At 48.0% G+C, this 23,347-nt stretch overlaps 1 protein-coding gene and 1 long non-coding RNA gene across 5 annotated transcripts in view; one reads left to right on the top strand and one right to left on the bottom strand.

Annotated features, from left to right (window-relative positions):
- Nucleotides 1–23,347, top strand: part of GNAO1 (G protein subunit alpha o1) — a 171,055-nt gene that overhangs the window by 11,082 nt on the left and 136,626 nt on the right. The window lies entirely within an intron of this gene.
- The window catches only part of LOC118023771, a 35,182-nt gene that overhangs the window by 5,408 nt on the left and 6,427 nt on the right, over nucleotides 1–23,347 (bottom strand). The window contains exon 1 of one of the 2 annotated variants that reach the window (XR_004682885.1): nucleotides 14,720–14,755. The exons of the other annotated variant lie outside the window; for it this stretch is intronic. This is a non-coding gene — a long non-coding RNA (uncharacterized LOC118023771). Of the gene's footprint in view, nucleotides 1–14,719; nucleotides 14,756–23,347 lie in introns of those variants that run through there. 2 annotated transcript variants of the gene reach the window in all.

Raw genomic sequence — 23,347 nt, 5'->3', positions numbered from 1 at the left:
ATGAGCTAAGGGATGGAAAGGAAACCAAGGTGGAGCAGCAGCATGTAAGCCAAGGAAGGAAGGAAGGAATTTCCAGAAGGAAGAGGTTGAGTCAGGTAATGGCAGTAGTCAAATAAGCTGAAAACTGACAGGTGCCCAGTGGATCTGGAAAGTTGTTGGTGAACTTGGCAAAAGCAGTCCCAGTGGAGTGGCAGGAAGAAAGTCAAATTGCAGTGGGCGTTAGGTAAGTAAGTGGGACTGAGCCAGTGGAGGCCATGAATGGAGACCCCTGGAAAAGAAACATGGGTTCTCGAAGGAAAGGGACAGAGGGAAGAAGGGAGGGAGTGAAGGGGGTTGAGCAAGGGCTTTATTTTTATTGTTTGTTTGGCTAGCATGGTGGGACCTGATCCACTGAGAAGCAGAAAGGAAAGGGCCCAGGTGGAGGGAGATGTTGAAGGTATAGGAAAGAAGAAGTGGTGGAAGGAGCAGAGCCCCAAGAGGATGGGCAGAGACAGGGTACAGAGTATGGTTGGGCAACCTGGTATTGACACGAATGTGCATCACCTTCCCTGAGACTGCCAGAGGGTGGTGAGTATAGGGAGTGCGTAGAGAAATTTGGAGGGAGGGATGATGGGGACAAAATGTTGAGGGGGTTCCTGCCTTACCTTTAATTTTGCTGAAGTGAGAAGAATTAAAAAAGCAACTGTGCTTATTGGTGCTCAGAACACCAAAGACTTGTAACCTTTCTTCTACTCAAACCATTCATTTATTCATTTACCCAGTATTTATCTAGCACCTGTTATGCGTTAGGCACTGTTCTGGGTGCTTGGAGATTCAGTGGTGAACAAGTCAAGTCCCAGGGGACTCAGGCAATAACTTCATAAACAAATAATCAGGCATAGTAATTGCAGACCGTGAAAAATTTTCTGGAGTCACATCTTTGAGTAAGACCTTACACTGATCACCGAGAGATCCAGTTCCTGTCCTTGGAGAGTTGAGTCAGTTGAAGGAGACAAATTGGTGCCATGAAGGCCCAGAAGAGGCAATGATGGAGTTTAATTTGGACAAGGGCTCAGGATCACACATGCCTCAAGACAGCTAGGTGGAGAAATGAGAGTTCAGTGGACACCAATTGTTTTACTCTTTCCAGGCTGTTCCAGTGAGGCTGCCCATCACTGCCCCTTGCCACTTGAAGATATGAAGTGGGTGTGTGACCCAGGCCTTGCCATTTACAAAATCCCATTTCCCTGGCCACAGTGACTGGGGAATGGGGTAAGACTCAGTCCAGGCCAGTCAGAATCCTTTGGAATTTGATAGTCAGTACGAGAAAGAAGCTCTTCATCTGGGATCCCAGCAAGATCTTCACTGGGTTGGAATGATGAAAGCCAGGAGCTGTCTGGGGCCACTTTTCCACGTCTCCATTACTCTGCAAGGAGGAAGCTTGCTTATCATGGGACAGACTGAGGCTGTGAGAGACTGGGACGTGAGGGAGGGAATGAGAAGACAGAGACAGAGGAAGCCAAAAAGACATCTGACAGTAATTATTATAATCTCTGAAGCTGGCTCTGTGGACCTGAAAGTTATGTGAACCAATAAATCCCTTCTTTTACATAAACGATTTCAGTTGGAATTGTCTCATCATCCAGGAAGAAGAAACAGTGTGAGCTAAGCACAGAAGCAGGACTCAAACATGCAGGGCACCATCAGGGAGCAGTGGGCAGTCTTATGTGACCAAAGGGCTTGTGGGAATATGAGGAGAAGTGGTTAGAAAGGAAGAGCGGAGCTAGATTGTGGGGTTCCCAGACTGCTTTGCTAAGGCACATATACTTTGAATATAGAGTAGGGTGCGCTACCCTCCATGGTAGGGTAGTAGGGTGCCAAGTCAGGAGAGCTTGAAGTGGAAGACCAGAGAAGATGCCTAAAAGCAGAGAGAGATTTTTGTAGTCTGAACTGGGAAATTGGAAGGAAAGGCAATGAGGAACTGGGTGGGGAAGAGATCTGGGGAGGCAAAATGGGTGAATCCTGGTGTCTAGTTGAGCATAGGGAGAAGCAAGTTGATCAGACAAGTCCTCCCAGTTTTGAACCTGGGTGTCGGAGTTCAGTGATGCCATCAAGTTAGGAGGCATAGCAGTGGGGAGAGGGGTAGTAGACAGAAGAGGGCAAGTCAAAGCACAAGCACGAATTTTGGGTCCTTGCAGGATAACCTTTGTATTACGCTCACATCGTTCAGGGGTTGTCTTAGGAAGTCATTCTGGCCTTTAGAAGAGACATCAGGGCTGGCAGGAGGATTGGGCTCAAGCGCCCTGTGTGGTGAGGCCGTGAGAGTGGATGCAGTTCCCCTGGGGTGAGTATGCAGATGGAGAGGAGAAGCCCCCCCACCCCATTGTGGATGTGAGCAGGGAAACCTACCTTAGGTAGGCTCATAAGTAGCTCCCCCTGTGAAAAGGGACTGGGAGTCAGAGGAGCACCCTGCTGAGAACCCCAGGGAGGGCATGTGCTTCCGGACGTTCTGTGCGACAGCAGGGTTCTAGTCCATGGCACTGCCAAGCTAGATAAGGACTGAGAAAGGGCCATTGTATTTGGTGATTGAGGCTATTACTGGCCGTTGAAAGAGCAGTTTCAGAAAGAAGCCAAACTCAAGAAATTAGGGTGGGTAAGTCCGGACTAGGAGTAAAGAAACCTGAGTGCTGCCTCAGCTCTGTCCCTATTTAGCTTGATGGTCCCAGGCAAGTTCCATAACTTCTCTAGGCCTTAGTATCTTCACATATAAAAATAGGAAACTGGATCGAATGATCTGTAAGCTCCTGCGCAAGTCTTGAGGTCATAATTTAAATTTTGTTGTCCAGCAAAACAGATGTTTTCGTGGTTAAAGGAATTCCCCACCTTCTCCCTTGGCCACCCCCAACTGAGATAATAAATTATAACAAAATTAAGCTTTCAGAAGTCTAGTGCTAATTGAGAAAGAAAACTGGGGCATCAGCTCAGGGAATTGTGGACACCAGTGCGTGTGTGTCCACGTGTGCTCTCCACTGAGAGTGTGGAGCCCTGTGAGGTAGGAATTTGTCTCCGAATGCTACCACAGTTTACAAGAGCAGGATCCTGTGCTCCTCTTCCCTGGGGAGGAGTGCTCAGGATGGTTCCAGAGTGCAAATACAAAACCGCCTTGGGGGGCCCTTCTCTCTGAATTCACATGGCTAGGAGAAGGAAGGTTTGTGAGCCTGAGCTGGCTGTGTGGGGGAGCTCCAACCAGGGTGGGTGAAGAAGAGCCAGAGGGACCCATGCCTCAGGAGAGAACCAAGCCTGAGGTCACCAGAAGGCAAGGGCAGGGGAGGCACCAGCTCTGTCTCTCAGGCACTCTGTGGCCCTGTCAGTGGGGGACATTGGGGAAGGGATGATAGAATGGCATCTGGTTCTGAGTTATTGCTGGTCTTCCTACCCTTTTTTTCCCCTGTGTGCAAAAAGGCCTGTCGTTTTTTAATCCTTTCCTAAAAGCTTCAATTACATGAACCTCACTATTCCCTAACTTCTCTGGCTCCTGTTTGTTTGTTCATTCTGTGAATACCAGTGGAAGACCAATCATGTGTTGGTCCTAACTGTTCCTAAGTTTCTAGGAACAGAGCTTAAGAGCTCTGTTAAGAAGACTGACAGGCTCCCTGCCCTCAAGGACCTTATAGTTTTAGAGAAGGGAGATAGACAGTGAACAAGTAAATGAATGAGTAAGGTCATTTCATACAGTGATAAGTTCTAAAGGAGGAAGTAAGGCTTAAACAGAAGAGAGTGGTTGGCAGAAATGAGGGATAAGGAAGAGGGTCAAGAAAGATCTGAGGAAGGGGTACCTGGGTGGCTCAGTTGGTTAAGTGTCTGACTCTTGATTTTGGCTCAGGTCATGATCTCAGGGTTGTGAGACCGAGCCCTGCATCGCCTGATTAAGATTCTCTCTCTCCCTCTGCTCCTCCCACCCTCCCCTGTGCATTTGTGGGCTCTCTCTCTCTCACCTAAAAAAAAAAAAAGGATCTGAGAAAGAAGGAATAGCAGATGCAAACACCCTGAAGCAGAAATGAGCAGAAAGAAGGGTAGGGAGGCTGGACGTTAGGAAAGGAAAAGTGACACAAAATGGGATTAAAGAGGCCTGGTGGCCATGCAGAGAGAGACATTTGGGTTTCATGCTGAACGCCATGGGTGGTTGAAATACGGGACAATTTGACCTGACTTGTGTATCAAAAAGATCCCTCTGCATTCTGAAAAAAAGCAAGACCATGGGGACAGAAATCACATCACTGGTTTCTGGGGATGGTGGGAAAGAGAAATTGACTACAAAGGAGCACAAGGAAACTTTCAGAGGTGATAGAACTATTCTGTCTCTTAATTGTATGTGGTCATGCAACTATATATGTTTATCAAACCTCGTCAAACTGTATACCTAAAAAGGGTGAATTTACTGTAATTCAATTATAATTCAATAAATCTGACTTGTAAAATGTACACTATTTAATTAAAAAAGAAAAAGGAAAGAATTGCAGTAAGCCTTAACAAAATCCCTTTGGCTGTGTGTGGAAGACGGAGGGAGTGCTCAAGCCTTGCATGTCCTAAGCTATGCCCTCACTGCTGGTCTCACAGTTGAGCCTCTATTATATGCTTTTCCTGGTGGCTTTCTTAGGTCAGTTTATTGATGTGTGTTCCCAGTTTCCCCATTTACTTAGCTTTCCTTTACAACTGGCTTGAGAGCTCAATGGGGGTAGAAGCCATCTGCTTCCTTCGTGTGGGCCCATGGTAGATACTTGTTACATATTATTGTCCTTACATTTGAATGGTGCTTGAGCGCTTACAAGCTGCCTCCACGTTCATTATCACCTTTGGGCCTTACAACAGTCCTGTCAGGCCACGTAGACAATGCCTGTATCCCCATTTTATAGACCAAGAAACTGAGGTGAAAAGAAGTCCGTGTAGCAAGATCAGAGAAGCATGAATCTTGGAGATCTTAGCTTTGCCATTTGTGGACTCTCAGTGTGATTTGGGGAACACTATTTAGTCTCTTGGAACCTCAATTTCTTAATCATGAGAAAGATGAAAAGAAAACACATTGCAGACACACTGTGAGGACTAAATGAAGTAACAGAGCTAAAAGCACCTAGCACATAGTTGAAATTCACTAAATGTTAGCTGTTTGTATTATTTTTACTATCAGAAAAAGATTTATTCAGGGCAATATGGTCAGTACGTGATGGAGCTAGATCCCAGTTTTTCTGGTTTCAGGTATGTCTCTCCTTCCATCACATCACTGGTAGGCAGTTGATTGGTCCTGGACTAATTAATTACTTTTTACCAAGTCAGATCCTTCAATGCAGTCATTGATTAATTCAACAAGTACTGATTAAGCACTCACCGTGTGCTCAACACTGTGTAGGATATGATGGTGAACCAAGACAGGCTCCATCTCTGCCCTTGAAAATGGAGGTGCCCTTACAATAAGCAAGCACTATAGCCAGATAAGAGGTGGAAGGTGCTGAGAGAACATCTACATTGGTTTGGGGTGTGGGAAGACTTCCTGGAGGAGGTCACATTGAAAATGTCTTTTTTTTTTTTAACAACAACAAAAAAAAACCTTTTTAGTTGTGACATAAATTAATATATGTGCAAATGTTCATTTGTTTTAAAAAGCAAGCATTCATGTAACTATCACTAGGTAAAAAAAATAGGATGTTGCTAATGGCCAGGAAAGTTCCTTAAATATCCCTTCTTGATCACAGCTCTCTCCCCTACTCCCTAACTCCTGACTTTCATGGTGTTTCCTTATATTTCTGTAGAGTTTACCACCCACATGTATATCCTGTACTCATATAGTTCAGTTTTCCCTGGTTGGGATGTAATTGGAATCATACTGTTATATATTATTAAGTCTTATGTCTTTCCTTCAGTATTGCATTTGTATTATTCATCCACATCGTACATAGCTATATTTCATTTATTTTCATTGCTATAAGTACTCTATAGCATTCTCTTCTGAATATTTATCATTTTTCTGTGAATAATTTACAAATATTTGTGTATATTGAATATGCTATATATCATTGACTTCACTGCTAAATAGTATACATCGTTATTTACCAGCTATGATTATACTATAATTTATTTATCCATTCTACTGTTGATATGCCTTTGGGTTATTTTGAGTTTTGGGCAATTACAAAGGATGCTGCTATGATCACCCGTGTGGATATATATCCTAAGGCACATGCCTCTGTGAAGGATTCTTTGGAGTGGAATTGCTGGGAATCTTCACCTATATTAGATAATGCCACATTGTTTCCCAAAGTGGTTATTCCATTTTATACTTGTGCTAGCAGACAGAATTCCTGTTACTCCAAATTCTTGCCAATATTTGGTATTGTCAGACTTTGACATTTTTTGCCAGCTGTATAATAGGTGAGCAGTAGTATCTCACTGTGCTTTTACTTTACATATTCTTGTAAATCAGTACAGATCACTGGTGAGATGGAGCAGCTTTTCACATATGTATTGGACATGTGATTTCTCCTTTTGTGACCGTGTAAATTAGGTTGTAATTTTATTATTAATCTGTAAGTTCTTTATATGTTCTGGATACTAGTCCTTTTCCAATTTTATTCATTACAAATATTACCTCCCATTCTCTAGCTTTTTTCATTTTGTTAATGGTGAACCATAATAAAAAGATGTTCTTATTTTTAATGTAGCCAGATTTTTTAGTCTTCCCCTTTTTGGTTATTGTTTCTTGTGTCCTATTTAAATAATCTTTCTTGGGCGCCTGGGTGACTCAGTTGGTTAAGCAACTGCCTTCAGCTCAGGTCATGATCCTGGAGTCCCGGGATCGAGTCCCGCATCGGGCTCCTTGCTCAGCGAGGAGTCTGCTTCTCCCTCTGACCCTCCCCACCTCATGCTTTCTCTCTCTCTCAAATAAATAAATAAAATCTTTAAAAAAAAAAAAAGATAAATAATCTTTCTTTATCTTCAAGTGGCAAAAGCTACTCTCTTTTTTTGCCCTCTTCAAAAAGCTTTGAAGCTTTTTTCTTCCACATGTAGGTGTTTAATTCACCTGTAATTCTTGTATGTGGGGTAAGATAGGGGCCTCATTTTAATTTTTTCCCTAAATGATACCTATTTGTGCCAGCATTGCTTATCCAAAAGGCCACTTTTTCAGGCACTGTTCTGTAGAACTACCTCTATTTTAAGTCATGTGTTTATATACGCAGGGACCTGTTTCTTGTCTCTTTAGACCATTCCACTGGACTCTGTTCTGATGTCAGTACCACACTGTCTCGATTACTACAGCTTTATAACATGTCTTGATGTTTAGTTTAGCAAATCCCTCCTCTTGGTCATCTTCATGAGTGTTTTGGCTGTTCCTGGCCCATTGTGTTTGCATGTCAGTGTTAGACTCAGTTTATGACACTAATCTGTTTGGATACAATTGACATCTTTAGGTTGGACCTCTTTAAATCTTAAGTTTTCCTGATCCATGAACATGTTACATTTTACCATTTATGTAGGTTATCATAATTTCTCTTAAATATATTTATAATGTTTCCCATAGAGGTCTTATATATTTTCTGTTAGATTTATAGCTAGATACTTGATATTTACAGGGTCTTGTAACTGCTTCTTTTTTTGATTTGCATTTTGTATCTATTGGTGGTATATGGAAATACGATAGATTTTTGTATATTGATTTTGTATTCATGAACCTTACTTTTTATATAAGTTCTAATGGTTAATCTGTAGATTGTGAGGCCCAGAGAAGGGAGTGACCTGTCTAGGTTCCCATAGCTAGCTACTAACAGAGCAAGAATGAGTGTGGTCCCATTTCTTCTATTTCTACTTCCCAGCAACTGTTCAGGAAAGGTTGGGGTAAGCCAGCAGGGAGAAGGAAATAACATTTACTGAACACTTACTATTTATGACGCTTACTACACATGATCAGCTTAACTCTCAGTGGAGGCTGATTTTTGGTTATCCCCATTTTATAGATGAGGGAAGTAAGATTCAGAGAGGTTATTCAAAAAATGTGCTGAGGGTCACACCTTGGTTCATCACTGAGAGGACATTCCAGAGTTGCAGGAGTCCTATTTCTCTTTCATGCATATACCAGTCTGCACACCTTCCCATTCCAGTTTAGACACCCACAGAAGTCTTTGGGCCTCCTACTTTCAACCAGGCTATCTCCCAGGGCCCCCGCCCTGTGCACATCTGGGAGCCTCTAATAAAGCTCTATTATCGTCTTCAGACTCATACCAGTCTGCTTATTGTCAGCTCCTGGGTTGAGTTCCTACCCAAAGTCCTGAGATCATTTTCACCCTGCCCCCCCTCCATCGTTCCCTCCCAACCGAGGAAATTAGTTCACAACTTGTTGGGTTCTAGGAACCAAATTAGGAGTTGCCCTGGGCATCTTGTTTCAGTACTCATTTGAAAATATGATTGGGGGACGCCTGGGTGGCTCAGTCGGTTAAGCGGCTGCCTTCGGCCCAGGTCATGATCCCAGGGTCCTGGAATCGAGTCCCACATCAGGCTCCTTGCTCAGCAGGGAACCTGCTTCTCCCTCTCTCTCCCTCTGCTTGTGCTCTCTCTGTCAAATAAATAAAATCTTTAAAAAAAAAAGAAAATATGGTTGGGGTTTTATGACCCTGTTTTGTTATACAGTGGACTAGAGAGTATTTATGGTTGCAGTCCTTCCTGGCACCCCTTCCCCCAGTCTGGCCGATTGGTGGTAGCTGCCTGCACGCAAAGGGGAGATTTGCTGTTGCTGGTTGTGCAAAGAAATTGTGAAATGCTCTGTTTGTGAACACAGCCCAGCAGTGCTCTATTCAGTATGACAGCTTCCTACTCTGAAACACACGGCCCTTCACAGGCTGACTGTAAATTATGCAACCCCGGAGTTAAACAATGAGGACCAATGGGGAAGGAAGGGGCAAGCTGAGGATTGCGGCCTGGATCTACAGTGGTCGAGCGCAAGCTTCAGCTACTTGGCGATCTGATGGGAGGAAGGTCTTTAGCAATTGAGAAAAGCCAGGAAGTCCTGTCACAGGGCTACTTGTAAAGGGAGTTTTAACTTTTTTCAAAATGTAAATGTTCTTTTCAAACTCTGTTTATCAATTCAGGGAGAGTTTTAGAAACTAGGAGGGACATTTACAAAAGAAAGTAGTCATATGGCGTAATTGAATGCTGTACACAGTATTTAACCTTTGTCCTGATGGCCCCAAGTCATCACTTTTTTCTTATTGCTTTGTGCTAAAAGTCAGCAGTGCCCCTAAGGGCAATTGATGTACAGACCATTTCCCACCCCCTGTCCCCCCTGCCCTGCCCCCATGGTCTTGGAATGCAATTAACTCCACTTTGATATGCCTTCTGTAATTGTCCTGTCTCTTCACTTGCTGTCATCTGTCATGTCTTGATGCTTTCTGTGTTCTTGCCTCGAGCCTTATTTCCCTTCTCTGGTTCTACTCTGAATCTGGAATGGCCTGGAAAACTACGTGACTGGGTGTGTCACAATAGTGTGTAGGGCAAGAACAAATAAGATATAAGCGAGGACCTCTTCTACGAGTAGGGTGCTTGTGCTTTAGTGCTGGGGCCTTTCTGCACTTCTGCCCATTAACAGCACAGCATTGAGTGTGTATAAACAAATTGGCAACCGTGAACTGCTCTACAAATGTGCGTGATGGTGACACGGTTGGTGTTGTTGTGCACTCTGCTGCTCAGAGTTCTCCGTTGTCCTTCATGGCTCCTGGCAGGGTTTTGATTCACAGAAATTGCTGGACAAGTAGCTTCCAGATAAGGGTGGTGCATTGCCATTTGTTACAAAAGATGCTGGGCTGGCTTTAGCAGCAGGGAGGCTGGGATGTAGGATCTCTGTAGCGGAAGGGTTCTGCTGGGCCCTTTCTGTACAGTGGCATGGCACACATGGGTGCCACGTAGGTCAGGCCGTGTGATCAGCAGGGACATCCCCAGGAGCCCTCCACAGTGGTGGGCACCACGGACATCCCCTCACCTGCACGAGGACTGCAAGATCACTCAGAGAAGCCAGGCCAGACCCAGTTGCTACTCTTTGGTCAAGACCTGCACTAGCAATTCTTCCAGGGAAGAAGGAATGTGGATCTGGCCATTTTCAGATGTTCATAGCCCTCATACTAACGTGTTTAAAACCCCTTGGTCAAGATGCTCTCCACCAATATTGTTCGTTCATTTTTTCACTCTGCAGATAGTATTGAGTGCCTACTGTGGATGGAAGGGGAGTAGGGAGTGTGTTACCATTTGTAACAGTGGTCTGGGAAGGCCACCCTGAGCAGCTGAAATTAGACCTGATGGAGACAAGGGAGCCTGCCACGTACAGTTGGGGAAGAGGGAATGAAAAGGCGAAGGCTTGGAGTCTGTGAGGAACCACAAGGAGGTCTGCATAGCTAGGGGCACAAATGAACTGGGAAAAGGGGTCAGTGATTGTTTGGAGTGTGGAGTCAGAAAGAAAGGTCCATCACGAACTGCATAGACCTTTGTCTTGTGGGCGGGCATGTAGACCATTATTCGCTGCAAGGCCAGCTGCTTGGGGGTGAGGGGTGGGGTGTCCTGCGTGGGTATGTGTCCTGACAAAGGACATGGGAGGGAAGGAGCCCTGCCAGGAGCAATGTGGGTTGACACTGCATGGCTTAGGGAGGACCAGTCATTTCTGGCTAGCCTTCAGGAGACAGCACTGAGAGTGTGGGCTGCTCCGTCCTGCTCATCTCCTAGTCGAGGAGGCTCATCCCTGGCTGCAGCTCGGCTGCCAGCTCTGCCACAGCTCAGTTCCCAGACTGTGAGCACTGAGGCTTGAACAAGGGCAGGAAGGCTGTCCTACAGACCCCATTCAGGGCTGCTGACCCAGGTGGCCTTGGTCCTAGACACACCCAGCAAGCAAATATGGTGTTGAGGTACAGATCCCCAGGAACCAGAGCCACAGGGCGTATGTGAAGTATAACCAGAAGCTTCAGTGGTGTGCAATTGAACACATGTGTTAATATGTTCATTTTCATGTGCTTTAGGACAAAAGGTCTCTAACACATCAAAACCATAGTGTTAGTTATAGTGTGGTTTAGATTGAAGTTAAAGTAGCAGGACTTTTTTTTAAAGGCCTAAAAACCATGAAGGTGGCAAAAAAAAAAGTGTTTGGGTAGTGCTATCCTCAAACCTACTGTCAACATGGCAGTGCTGGTTCCGGGCAGGGGTTCCCGTCCCTCTAAGGGACAAGAGAGTGCCTGGGAAGAGCTCCCCCTCTGTCATCTTGGGGCGGGGGTAGCAGTATCTCTGTCCCAACCGCAGGTGCATGAGCTGCCCTGCTCAGTCATCTGCTTCCCTACACTTGCCTGCCGGGTGCATCTGTGCCGTTGCCTGGGCCTGGCCTGGCCCCCTCGCTACTGCCTCAGCCTTTCTCTGGGTCCGGTGCCTAGAGTCTCCTCAGCCGTTTCCAGAAACGCTGCTCTTGCCCTTGGCCGTCCTGCTCAACCACTTCACATGGTTTCCTTTCACCCTCTGCATTGGGTCCAAAACTGCCCTGAGCTTGGAGAACGTACCACAGAGCAGCCGACCACACTGATCCGGAGCTACCTTTTGCTCTAGAATGCCACTCGTTGGCAGCCCCCCACACCCCACCTCCATGTCTGCCTCCATGCTGGATGCCTAGGCAGGCTTCCTGCCCTCTTCACGTGCGGGGATGGCCTCCAGGGGCCTCCAAGAGCCGGCTCAGGGCTCATCTGCTCCGGGGGCGTTCCTCTGGATGCGAACTCACACGGGTATCTCCATTCTCTAAATTATGTTGTATATGGTGTCTGCACCACAGCGTCAGAGTTTTTTAATATGCTGTCGTGGGCCCTGAGAGATTACCCCTTTGTTGATCTGGGCGTCACAGGTAGACACACGAGTGCACACGCGTGCCCAGGTGCTGGCACAGTCTTGCTCACCACGAGCCTGCCCACGAGCTGTTTGGAGAGAAGCAGTTTGAGCATAGTGGTGTAGCGCACCAGCTTCGGTGTTCGCCCTGCCTGGTCTGGATCCCGCCTGGGCCTCCTTTTAGCTTTGTGACTTTGGGCAGGTAGGTGTGAGGACCATATGAAACAGAGTAAAGAGTGTCTAGCCCCATACTGGGAACATAATGATTAATGACCATGGTTGTTATTGTTCACCAATTGGCAAATATTTGGTACATGTAAGACTTGCTTCTTCATTTAAGCTGTAAACCTCCTGTGGAGGGAATCCCAATTCATAACCATTTCTACCCCATAAGCCAGATAGGTCCGAGGTACACTGTGAATATTCAGGGTGAATTTACATAATAAATCGAGGAGCCAGTTTACACTGTTGTGGGTTTTCCTGTAAATTGACTGTTGGGTATAGAAGAAGTTTTTGCAATGCTTATGTGAAACTTCAGTACATATACGTGGTATGTAATATTTGTGTATTTTGGTCCCCAGTAGATTGAGAATTGCTGAGCCCGTCACACCACAGCTCTTTATGGAGCACTTACTGTCTGCAGGGAGAGGGAAGGGCTCTGCTGCCCGCCCGCCTGTGGAGGGAGCCTCCATCTCCGACTCCCCTGGTTCTCTTCTCACAGCCTAGACCTGTACCTCTGCTCCCTTGCCCTGCACATCTTCAGTTTTCAACTCCTTCCAGCAGGGGCTGGGGCTAGATGTGAGCAACAGAGGGGTTTGTGGTGGGGCCTTTCCTTCTTATGCATCTCCTGCTAAGGGCAAACACCTAAAAGAAATGACATCTTGATCGACGCAGTGCTTCCTCAGGTTATACAGCTATACAAATCTGTTGAGCTGTACACCTAAAATGTGTATGTCTTACTATATGTATTGTTCTATATGTATTACTATATGTGCCATTTCTCAATCCTTTAAAGGGTGGTCATGGTATTTTTCTTTAAACCAAGGGCCTGGGAAATTAAACAATGCCCCTCTGAATCTACCAGCCTCGGGAGAGTCTGAATCTGTGGGGAGCAGGGAGGGGTGCTCAAAAGAGGAGGGCATGCCCCAGACACCCCAGTTTTCCCTGCTCAACGGCTAGCATCAGCCATCTGTGAACTTCCTTCATACCTATGTTTGCACCTGGGAGTGGGGGACTGGGAGAAGATACCCCAGCACCCACTTTAGATACCCTGAACTGCCCAGCCCAAGTTCATGGCCACAGCCCTCTCTGGCACAAACCTGCCTGCCACTGTTCTGAAGCCCTGCCTCTGCCATTTGTGGGCTAGGAATTAGCAAGTCCTTACCCTCTCTGAAACTCAGGGGGGGTTTACCCCCTCTCAGATGGTAATAAGACCTACATTATTAGTCTCATATGGTTGTCAGGAGTAGCAAATGAGATCATGGATGTGAAAGTCTTACAGGGATGCAAAATATAAACTATCAACTAAGTCCGCCCCCAGGCTCAGCATAATTCCACCAGTGTTTGAGAGCCCAGGTTTTGAGAGGCTGTAATGCCCAGGGGTTCAGGGTGAAGGCGCTAGAGGCAGACTGCCTGGGTTCCTTGGTCCTGGCCCTGCCACTTGGTAGCTGTATGACCTTGGCAAGCTGCTCACACTCATGGTGCCTCAGTTTCCTCAGTTGTAAACTAGGGATAATGACAGCACTTGCCCCACGGGGTTGTACTAAGGATTAGATGAGTTAATTCTGGTAAAAAACTGTGCTCAGGGCCCAGTTACGCAGCTAATACTACCATGAGCAAGGATGTCTACTAAGCGTTGAGAGGACATCTGTATTGAGCAGAAATGGGGATAAAAAAATTTTTTTTCTAAGTTCTCATTTGAATAGAACTGCTTCTTGCACTAGCTGTATTTTCCATGACTTGGGGCTTGAGATTGATTATTTGCTGTATTTGGTAAGTTTTTTCCATCCTGAGAACTTTAATCTTTCAAGTTAGCCTAATAAATAAAGGCCCCCTGTGATATGTGCTTGCCTTCAGAGTTTTGCTGCGACATCAATTGTGAGCTCTCTGATTTACAATTCAGCGAAAAAAGTGACAGACTGGGTCTTCTTGTTCAATTCAAGGTGATCGCTGCATAGTCATTTTTAACAGGACACCAGATTTAGCTAAATGCTTGCAGTGAGGTAGTGTGAACATTAAATTAAGGGTGGTGGTTATACAGGCCGAGCCTCTGCGGCTTCCTATTATGAGCCTGGATTCTAAAAAGTCCTATACAGCTGACCTCCTGGCTTCAGTGCTGCCCACGGTGGGCAGGAGACCCCGATAATTAAAGTCACGTGATGACTCTTTCTTCATCCAGCTTTTTGAAGGAGGATTTATGAAGCCCTTGGCTGGATACTGTAAGGAATGCAGAAAGTGAGAGGGCCAAATTTGTTGAAGGTCGGCCAGGTGCCAAATGTTTTACATGCATTAAGATGATTTAGTCATCAGACATTGCACCATAAGTTAGGTATTATGACTCTCTTCTTACAGATGAGAAAACTAAAATAAGGGTAAGTCTATTGTCCAAGTTCACCATTGTGGGATGTGGCCAGGATGTGATCTCAAGAGCTTTCCTAGGACCCTGTGCTGCACTGTTCCAGGGTTACCATTCCCGTTGTGTTAATGTATTACAAATGAGTGATCTTATTTCTGAGCAGCTTAAAATCAAGTAGGAGAGATAAAACACATTGGTAGATAAACTGTAACACACGGTAAAGTCTGGTAGGGGCAGAGAGTGCGCTGTGTATGTTCCAAGGAGGGAAGGGGCACTTACTCAGGTGGAGGCAGGGGAGGTGCCAAACAGCTCGTAATCTGAAATCAGTTCTATTGTGCTTCGCGTTGTGATCCAAATGTCCAGTGCATATTTCTGATATTCTAAGGAATGCCAAAAACAGTTATGAAGCTGTGCCAAACCGTACGTGGGCTAAGCAATCCTCTCAAATGGCCCACCGTGGCTTCCCTCTTCTTTTCCTTACTGCCCTTTGCAGGAGATGGAAAATGCCCCCTTGCATTGAGTAAAGCTGTTCTCTCCCCAGGCTGGATGCTCTCCTGGTTCACACTGTCCCGAGTCAGGAGACGATTTTTATCTGGGCCTCAGATGTCTTTCCTGGTAGGTGGGGATGGACCATCATCCAGCCTTTCGGTTCTTGCCGGGGTGTGAGTTAGTTGTAGGGAGGCAGTAGGACGGGAGGTGCCAATGTCAGTGGAGAAGGCAGAGCATTCATGTTCTGCTGTGGTATGTTCGGCAAGAAAGACTTCCAGCATAAAATTCTCATGTAAAATGTGAGATGGTGAGACCTGATGGTGAACTTGGGGCCCAACCAAGCCATCCACCATGCTAACTGACTGGCTCCACGGACCACTTGAAAAGGGTGTTTTTCCTGCCCCCATGAGAGCTTGGCCACGACTTGCTGATGCCCTGCTGCCTGATTCCCTAGGACAGGCTCCAGATCCCAGGCACTCTGGCCCTGCCTGCCTCTCCGACCTCTTCCCTCGCCAGTCGCCTTGCCTCCTTGTACATTAGAACCGCACTGATCTTCCTTCAGTTTCTGACACAGACTCTGTACTCTCACCTGCATCTCCTGGCCTCGGTCCACATTGTGCCCTATTCCTGGCACCCTTTCTACCCTTCTCTGCCTGGGCCAAACCCTACTCCCCGTCCAGGCCTCAGCACAGACAGCACTTCACAGAAGCCTTCTCTGAACCCATAGGCTACTGGGGTTCCCATTGCACAGTGCTCAGACCTACCCACTGCTCCTTCTATGATCTTTTCATTGTGGGTATACATCCACACCTTTTTGAAAATAGGAAAGACACCACTTTGAGGGATTGTGCTCAGTTGGAGTCATTCCTTGCCTCCCCCCCGAGCTACACTTCTGAGTTGACCTATTCCAGAGAGAAGCCACTGCACCCTAGAGACATGTATTTTTTTTTTTTTAGAAATGTATTTATGTTTTTATTTCAGAACAGTCAAAATTTTCAGTCCATATCACACTGTATAAGCACTTCGGTCCTTCTCCCTCCCTTATCCAAATGCACAGATACAAAATGTAGGAAATGTGCAATGTGCATCTTAGAAATAGCAGCATCCCCACAGCGGACCTCGTGAGATCTGAAGACTCAGCCCAAAATGGGCAGCCCACTCCTCCGCCTCAGCACAGCCATGATCCAAAGGCAAGTTACATCTTTCTGTTAAAATGTCAAAGATATTAAATGTCCTAATGTCAAGGACTCAGTTGCTGGTGGAGATATTGGTGCACTCAGGAAGCAGACTGGTACCTGATTACCATGCCTTTTGCATCCCCGTGGGTCTTGGGTTGAAATCACCACACTGGTTAAGGTCTGCTATGATTAACCCTCCCCTCTCTCGCAAACCCCAGCTTAGGGAGGAAGTTCCTGTGTGGTTGAGAAGTCAGCCAGGCTTGGAAAGCTAAGGTGTCCCATAGCACCTTTGCTCTTGCTTACGCCCTCTCAAAGCAAAAGACTTCTCAGGTGTCCCCTCAGTGGGTCAGATCATCGTGATTGTAATTGCCTTCCAGAAAACCAGAGGCCTTTAAAGACTTCTCTTTTGTAGAGGAAAATTAGAGATCTTTCCTTCTCCTACCCTGTGCCCCATCCCCCAGGTAAAGATACTAACACACAAAGAGGAATTTTAACTTCTCTAGGTCACACAGCAAACCAGAAGTCAAGACTTGAACTGACATCTCCTTGACCCTCGATGCAGGCCTTTGTCCATTGCCATGTTCTACTTTTTATGTGGCTCTGTCATGACTTCCTCTGTTCTCTGGAAGAATCCTAAAACCCCCAACCTACAAAATAGCCCCTGAGAGAGAAGCATCTGGAAGTGTGTGCTAAAGGTCCCAGAGCAGAGGGGAAACCTGCCTTGTGGCTCCCGTCAGTATGATAAGACCCTGATGCCTTGGGCTCTCCAAGGTCTGAGGTTCTAAATTTCTAGAACTAGAGAAGGCCCTCGTCAGTCCAAAAATTCAGCAAAGCAGAGGAAGACAGTCTATCTGCCTGATGCTGAGAAACTGTACGACTGGAATGGTAGCCGCAGAAACATGCCGAGAAGGGCAGGAGAAGGAGGTACTCGCTGACAGAGCTCTTCCACGCCTCCTGTTTTTGTGAAACCTCCCCACAGCTCCATGGACAGCTGTGTGGGACAGATGTCTCTGGCCTCTTTTTGCAGGTAAAGAAGCAAGTTGGAGACTAGGGACCTGGGATGAGGACTCAGACCTCATAGCCTGGGGGTCTGCCATCGTACCCACCTGCCTGCAAAAATTCACCCCCACCTGCTCCAGGCACGCTTTCCTCTCTGCATGAACACAGCACCTTGGAGGATGCTTTCAGAAATCATTCTTTTAAAAATCATTTCCTAAGAGCCTACTACAGCCAGATTCCATGATAAGTCCCAGGCTTCTGGAACAGAGGGGTGCTTGAAGTTTCTCCTGCAAGTGTCCGAGCCTCCTGAAGGAGGTTAGGGTCTAAAACTGGGGTTCTTAATGTCCCTCGGGTCACAGACCTCTTTGAGAAAATGATGAAGCTACAAGTATCCCCAGAAAAATGCTCCTGTGTTTTTGAATGTGAAGAAACAGTGTTTGTGTATGGGGTTAACAGTCTCCCAAAGGCAGCCCCCTGACCCGCCACACCCTGCCTGGGGTGCTTCTGGATCACAGATAAAGAAACTCAGGACCAGATAATGAGATCATAGCCTTATACCTTGAGAATAGTTGTTAATTCTCCAAAGGCAGCTCGTCACGGCAAACAGAGGATGGGAGCATGGGTGTGTCTCTGTGGCCGTTGTTATCATTTGAGCAAAGCTGTACCAGTGCCAGCGTCCTGTAGTCTCTGATTTGTCATCCTAGGGTTGGGGAGGAAGGCAAGGCAGAGAGAAGGCTGGCCAGCAGCAGAGCCAGCGATGGCACTCAGCAGGACGGAGCTGTGGGACCCAAGCACTCTACGTCTGTGGGGGGATGGCAGGGGCCAGATGGGATGTAGGGGAGACTTAGGAAAAGAGCCAGGAGTCAAGCACCAAAGTTTTGCAATGGGATTTCACAGGGTTTTTAAGAGCTCAACTTTGAGATGAGCAGGAGGTTTAGAAAGCCTTTATAAGGTCTTCCTAAGTGCTGCTGACAGCTAAGAGTGGCATGCCCCTGAGAGTCTATGATTATCTCACAGGAGAGATCTTTATGGGAGCCTTATTAAGAACAGAGCATGTCAGTGGGAGGGAGGGAGGGAGCAGCAACGTGTTCACAGCTCTGGAGGGCAAGTGAGGCAGCCTCCTTGGTTTGCAACGTGCCTTGCAGTCCATTTCATTATCTCTGCAACAGACCCACGAGAGTGGCAGAGAACCCCCTGCACCCCAGAAATTGCAGGACATGAGGGTTGTCGTAGCAGAGGGAGTGGACTGCCCACATGAGGTATCCTTAAGATAAACCCTTGAACGGGCCTGGGGTTTGCCCCTCGACAGCCAGGGTGATGTGACAGTGTCAGTTAGAACGTACCCCCAAAACCCTGGAGCCCTATGATTCCCTGGATTGGTGGCCTCCAAAAAAAGAGCATCAGAGCTGTTCCCCCAGTGAGCTCCTCTCCCAGTCACGTGTGCTCCCAGGTGCAGGGAATTGCAGTCAGCCCCTCTGAAGACCTGAGGCTCACCCGAGAGCCTGGGAGCCTGAGCTTCCACCTCAGGGGGAAATGTAGGAAGGGAGTGAGTGAGGATAAACCCAGGACACAGATCCCAGGAGAGCATGCTGGCCAGCCCCTTCACCTGACACGTGGGAAAGCCGTGTGACATCGCTTTGCTGCTAGATGTATGAGAAGTGCTGATGAGGGTGATTATAGTAGGTAACATATTTTGAGTGCTTGCTGGGTGCCAAGCACGGTGAATTGGTATCCTCTTACACATTGTCTGTGAGGTGAGCCTCATAGCATGGTCGAGTGTCCTTGTCATGCACGAACTCGGGCCCTCAGCTCGAGCACCGTCTGGGTGGGCATCATAGCATGGTCGAGTGTGTCATGCACGAATGTGGGCCCTCAGCTCAAGCACCTTCTGGGTGGGTAGTAGCCACATTCGTTTCCTATTGCCACTATTCCATTACTACACATTTATTGTCTTAGAGTTCTGTAGATCAGAAGTCTGGTACAGGGCTCGCTAGACTAAAATCAAGGTGTTGATAGGCTCCCTTCCTTTCTGGAATCTCTAGGGGAGAATACGTTTTTTGCTCTTTCGGATTGCTGTCAGAATTCAGTTCCTGGTGGTTAGAGGAGTCCCCCTTTTCTTCCTTGTTGTAAGCTGAGGGCTGTTCCCAGTTTCTGGAGGCTGCCACCTTCCTTGGCTTGTAGCCGCTTCCCTCCATTGTCAGAGCCTGCCGTGGTGAGCGGAGTCCTCCCCCACTGCATCTCTCTGGTCCCTCCTGTCACTGTGTCTCTCTCTGACCCAATTGGGAAAGGATTCATGTGATTAGACCAGGCCTACCTGGATAATCCAGGATAATCTCCTCATCTCAATGTCCATAACCTTAATGACATCTGCAAAGCCCCTTTTGCCGAGGGATTAGGGTGGGGACATCTTTGGGAGGCCATTCATTATTCTCTTATCACAGTGACTGGGGAAGTAGTGCTTAACTTCTTGATTTTGTTAAGTGAGGAAGACAATGGTTCCTGCCTCTGGGCTACGAGCATTGAATGTAAAGGCCAGCAGCGTGGGTCCCTGCACGGTGGTAAAGGCTTACTCAGTGTTAGCTGTGGGAATTATTATCAAACCTGTTCTATAGTTGAGGAAACTGAGACTAAGAGACATTGTGTAACTTGCCCAAGGAATAACATTCAAAACTTCATGAGAGAAAGAGTACATTTCATTCATCTCTTTATCTCCATGGCACCTAACGCAGTGCCTGCCCAGGAGAGATGCTCAGAATTGTTCACGGAATGAATGACTGAGAGCCAGAAAGAGTAAATGACCTACCTGTCTGAGCACCCTTAGACTCAGAGTGTCAGAGAGGGAGAGAACCTCTTAGAGGTCAACAGCCCAAGCCCCTCATCTTATAGCTGGAAATCAGCTCAGTGGAGAGGGGCTCTGCCCCAGGTGACCAGTGATGGCAGAGCCCCAGAATGTAGCCTGCACTTACCTGGCCAGTACGTCTTTCTCTGCACCAGGCTATATTCACTTCTGGGGTGGAGGGGGGTGCTCTAGACCCTGTTGTCCTGGCCGAGCCAGAGGCAGTCCAGCAGGATAGAGGAGTTGACCCTGGCCCTGACCCCTGGCCCAGCCTTGGGGAGAGGAACTAACAGAAGAAGAGAAAGCCCCCACCCCCCTTCTTAGAGGTGGCCTTTGGCAAGGCCTATCTGTAGCTTGTTCTTCAGGCTTCTGTAGCTTTCTAGAGGCAGCTCCCTAGTAGAACGGCAACCAGATGCCTGATGCCCACTCATGCCTGCGGTCATGTTCCCCTGCTTCGACACAAGGCTGTGTGGCTGGCAGAGTCAGGACACCTGAGTGGAGTCTACCCATTTCACTTACAGCATTATGGGACCAGGGGCCATTTGGTTCCTTGGGACTCAGTTGCCCCATTTGCAACCCATCTGGTCATCTCCACGGTCCCAGGTGACAACCCTGGACTTCAGGCCCCTTTCAGAGGGGTGGTTTGAGAACATTCACATCAGCCTCCGGGACAGAGAGGTACTGTTGTCCCGAGGGCTCCCTAGCTCTGCTTAGACTGAACACAGCTTAGCAGCCAATGAGCTCTTTCTGGACAGCTAGTGGTGTCCCCTATCTCCATGAGAGCCAGCTAAGGCGGGACGGGGTGCAGCCCAGCGTCTGTGGTCCCTGAGGCTGTGCCAGGCTGCCCCTGACACGAGGCCGCCACAGGGAAAGCCATTATGTCTCCGTAGAGCCGAATGGGTTTACCCTGTCGCGTGGGAGTTAGGGCCTCATCATTGTGTCTGATTGTGTGAGGAGAGTTGAGGAAAGTCTGAATGTCCCATGTCACGATGACAGGGGTACCAGGTGACTTATGGGAGGAACGGAAGATGTAGTGGGGGTTGGGGGAGGCGGTACCGTGCAAGTGGAGCTAATGTGTGTTCCTTCTGTTTGGCAGCCCGGGGCCTGGCACTTCTGCATATTGCCTGCTTTAACTGACACCAGGCCCTCGAGGCAGGTAGAATTTTCCCCAGTTTTACAGAGGAAGAAATGGAGGCTGGGGAACTGTGACTCTCCCTGGTCACCCAGAGGATACTAGCAGGAATTATTTTTGCTCTCACTGGTTGAATCTGAGCTTCATTCAGCAGTCAGGTCAGCATCTGATGGAGCTGGAGCCTTCTTGCCTACCCTCTGCGGGGAGCATGGAGTTCATTCTAGCAGAGAGGGAATGGGTAGAACACTGGTGGACTAACGGCGGCTCCATCTGTCAGTAGGACCATCAGGACCCACTGCATGTCTACCACGTGCGCTGTTCCAGGCACTGGCCATAGGGCTGTAAAGGAAAGAGAGTCCCTGCCCTCAGGGTGCAGCCATTCTGGTCTCAGGAAGACACACAAACACACATAATAGATGACATGTACAGATGTCATGAAGAAAACAGGAGAGGGAAATGGGATAGAAGAGAGCTGGGGAGCTGCTTTAGCTAAGTGGTCAGGGCGGGGTGTGGGGGGGCTTCCTTATGGAAGGACATCTGAGCTTAGACCCCAATCATGAGAAGGGGTAGTCCTAGGAAGACCTAGGAAAGAACTTTCCAAAGTGGAGGAACAGGAAGAACACAAAGACAGAGACAGGGGTGAGCGTGTGATGACCCGGCACCAGGAAGGATACCAGGGTGGCTGAAGCGGGGGGGGGGGGGGGGGGGCTGGAGCTGTGGGAGGGGCCTAGGGACCCCTTGGGCCCTCAAGAAAGTGTTGAGGAGCCCCTAGAGGGGGTGAATTAGAAAAGGCATGTGATCCGACTTATACTTTGACAGCCCGCTCTGGCTGCTAGGTGGAAGGTGGGCCGTGGAGGAGCAAGAGGGGGCAAGGAGACAGGGTCAGGGCCTCCAAGCCCTCCAGGTGGGTGAAGGTGGGGCCGACTGGGACCCAGGTTGTGGTGCTGGATGTGAGAAATTACTGGACTCGGGCAGTATTTGGAGCACGAGTAGGACAGTGGTGTGCTGGTAAGCCCGCCCGAGGTGGAAGGGGAGTCCTTGTTTGTACCATGCCAGTTTCTGTGATGTCCTGCGCCCACCAGGGCTGCTTTCAGGCTACCAGTCTGACCGTGACGGTGAACGACGCACAGCTAGCTCTTGTGAGCCAGGGTGGGCCAGCTCCAGCACACTGCTGATTCTGCTGGGAGGGTGAGGAGGATCACCATCCGCAAGAGGCACTGCAGTCATTCCAGGGGGCTTCGGTCTGAGCAGCTCAGTGGTGGTGCTGACACCCGGTGAGGCCGTGAGAGAGACTGGGGCGGGGGGGGGGGCAAGCGTGGTTCTCTGTTGGCCACATTCATGTCCAGATGCATATGGGACGTCTGCTTTCTAAGTCCTGGGCATGTGCATACTTCATCACATTTAAATGCTAATCCTTCCAATACCAATGCCTTTGGTGGTTTCTTCTCCATTTACAGAAGAATAAAGTGCAGATAAAAGGGGCTAAGAATGGGGCGCCTGGGTGGCTCAGTCGTTAAGCGTCTGCCTTCGGCTCAGGTCATGATCCCAGGGTCCTGGGATCGAGTCCCACGTCGGGCTCCCTGCTCAGTGGGGAGTCTGCTTCTCCCTCTGCCGCTCCCCCTGCTTGTGTTCCTGCTCTCTCTATCTCTCTCTGTCAAATAAATAAAAAATCTTTAAAAAAAGGGGGGGGGGCTAAGAAACTGAACCAAGATTGGACAGCCAGTAAATGGCAAAGCTGAGTTTGAACTCAGTTCGATTTGATGTCACCCCCAAGAGCCTAACCCTTGCACACACTGCCCATGTCCCCACCCCCGCTCCCCACCCAGAAACCGTGCCATCTTCAGCTCTACCCTACATTTCTTAGGATTTTAAAAGTGGGTCTTGAGAAGGTTTGGGAACAACCTTCAGACCAGAGATTGAAGTATGGTTGCCTCGACACCATGCCCCACCCTCAGATGTGTTGTATGGGCTAAGGGGGTTTTTTTGATGAAGGGGAGCTTTTCATTTTGTTTTATTGGCCTCTATGGCATTTTTTAAAAAGAACAAAGAAAGAAATGCCATTGTTTTAGTGCCTGGCCACCGCCTCAGACTCCTCAGTCTCCCCATGTCACCACCTGCCTGTTTGGCACACATGTGGCCCAGCAGGATTGATGGGAAGGTCTCACCCCGGAGTTGGCTTGACCAGGTGACCCTGAGCACTGCTCCAGAGTTGGTGGCACTTTCCAGAGCCAGGGGAGGAGTCCAGGCTACCTCTGTCTGGACAGGTTCATGTA

This window comes from Mirounga leonina, unplaced genomic scaffold (genome assembly GCF_011800145.1).
Source record: "Mirounga leonina isolate KUSES-001 unplaced genomic scaffold, KU_Mleo_1.0 Mir_180, whole genome shotgun sequence".
Taxonomy (NCBI): Eukaryota; Metazoa; Chordata; class Mammalia; order Carnivora; family Phocidae; genus Mirounga; species Mirounga leonina.
Note: the sequence above shows the minus strand (reverse complement) of the source record. Positions and strands in the feature narration are given on the sequence as shown.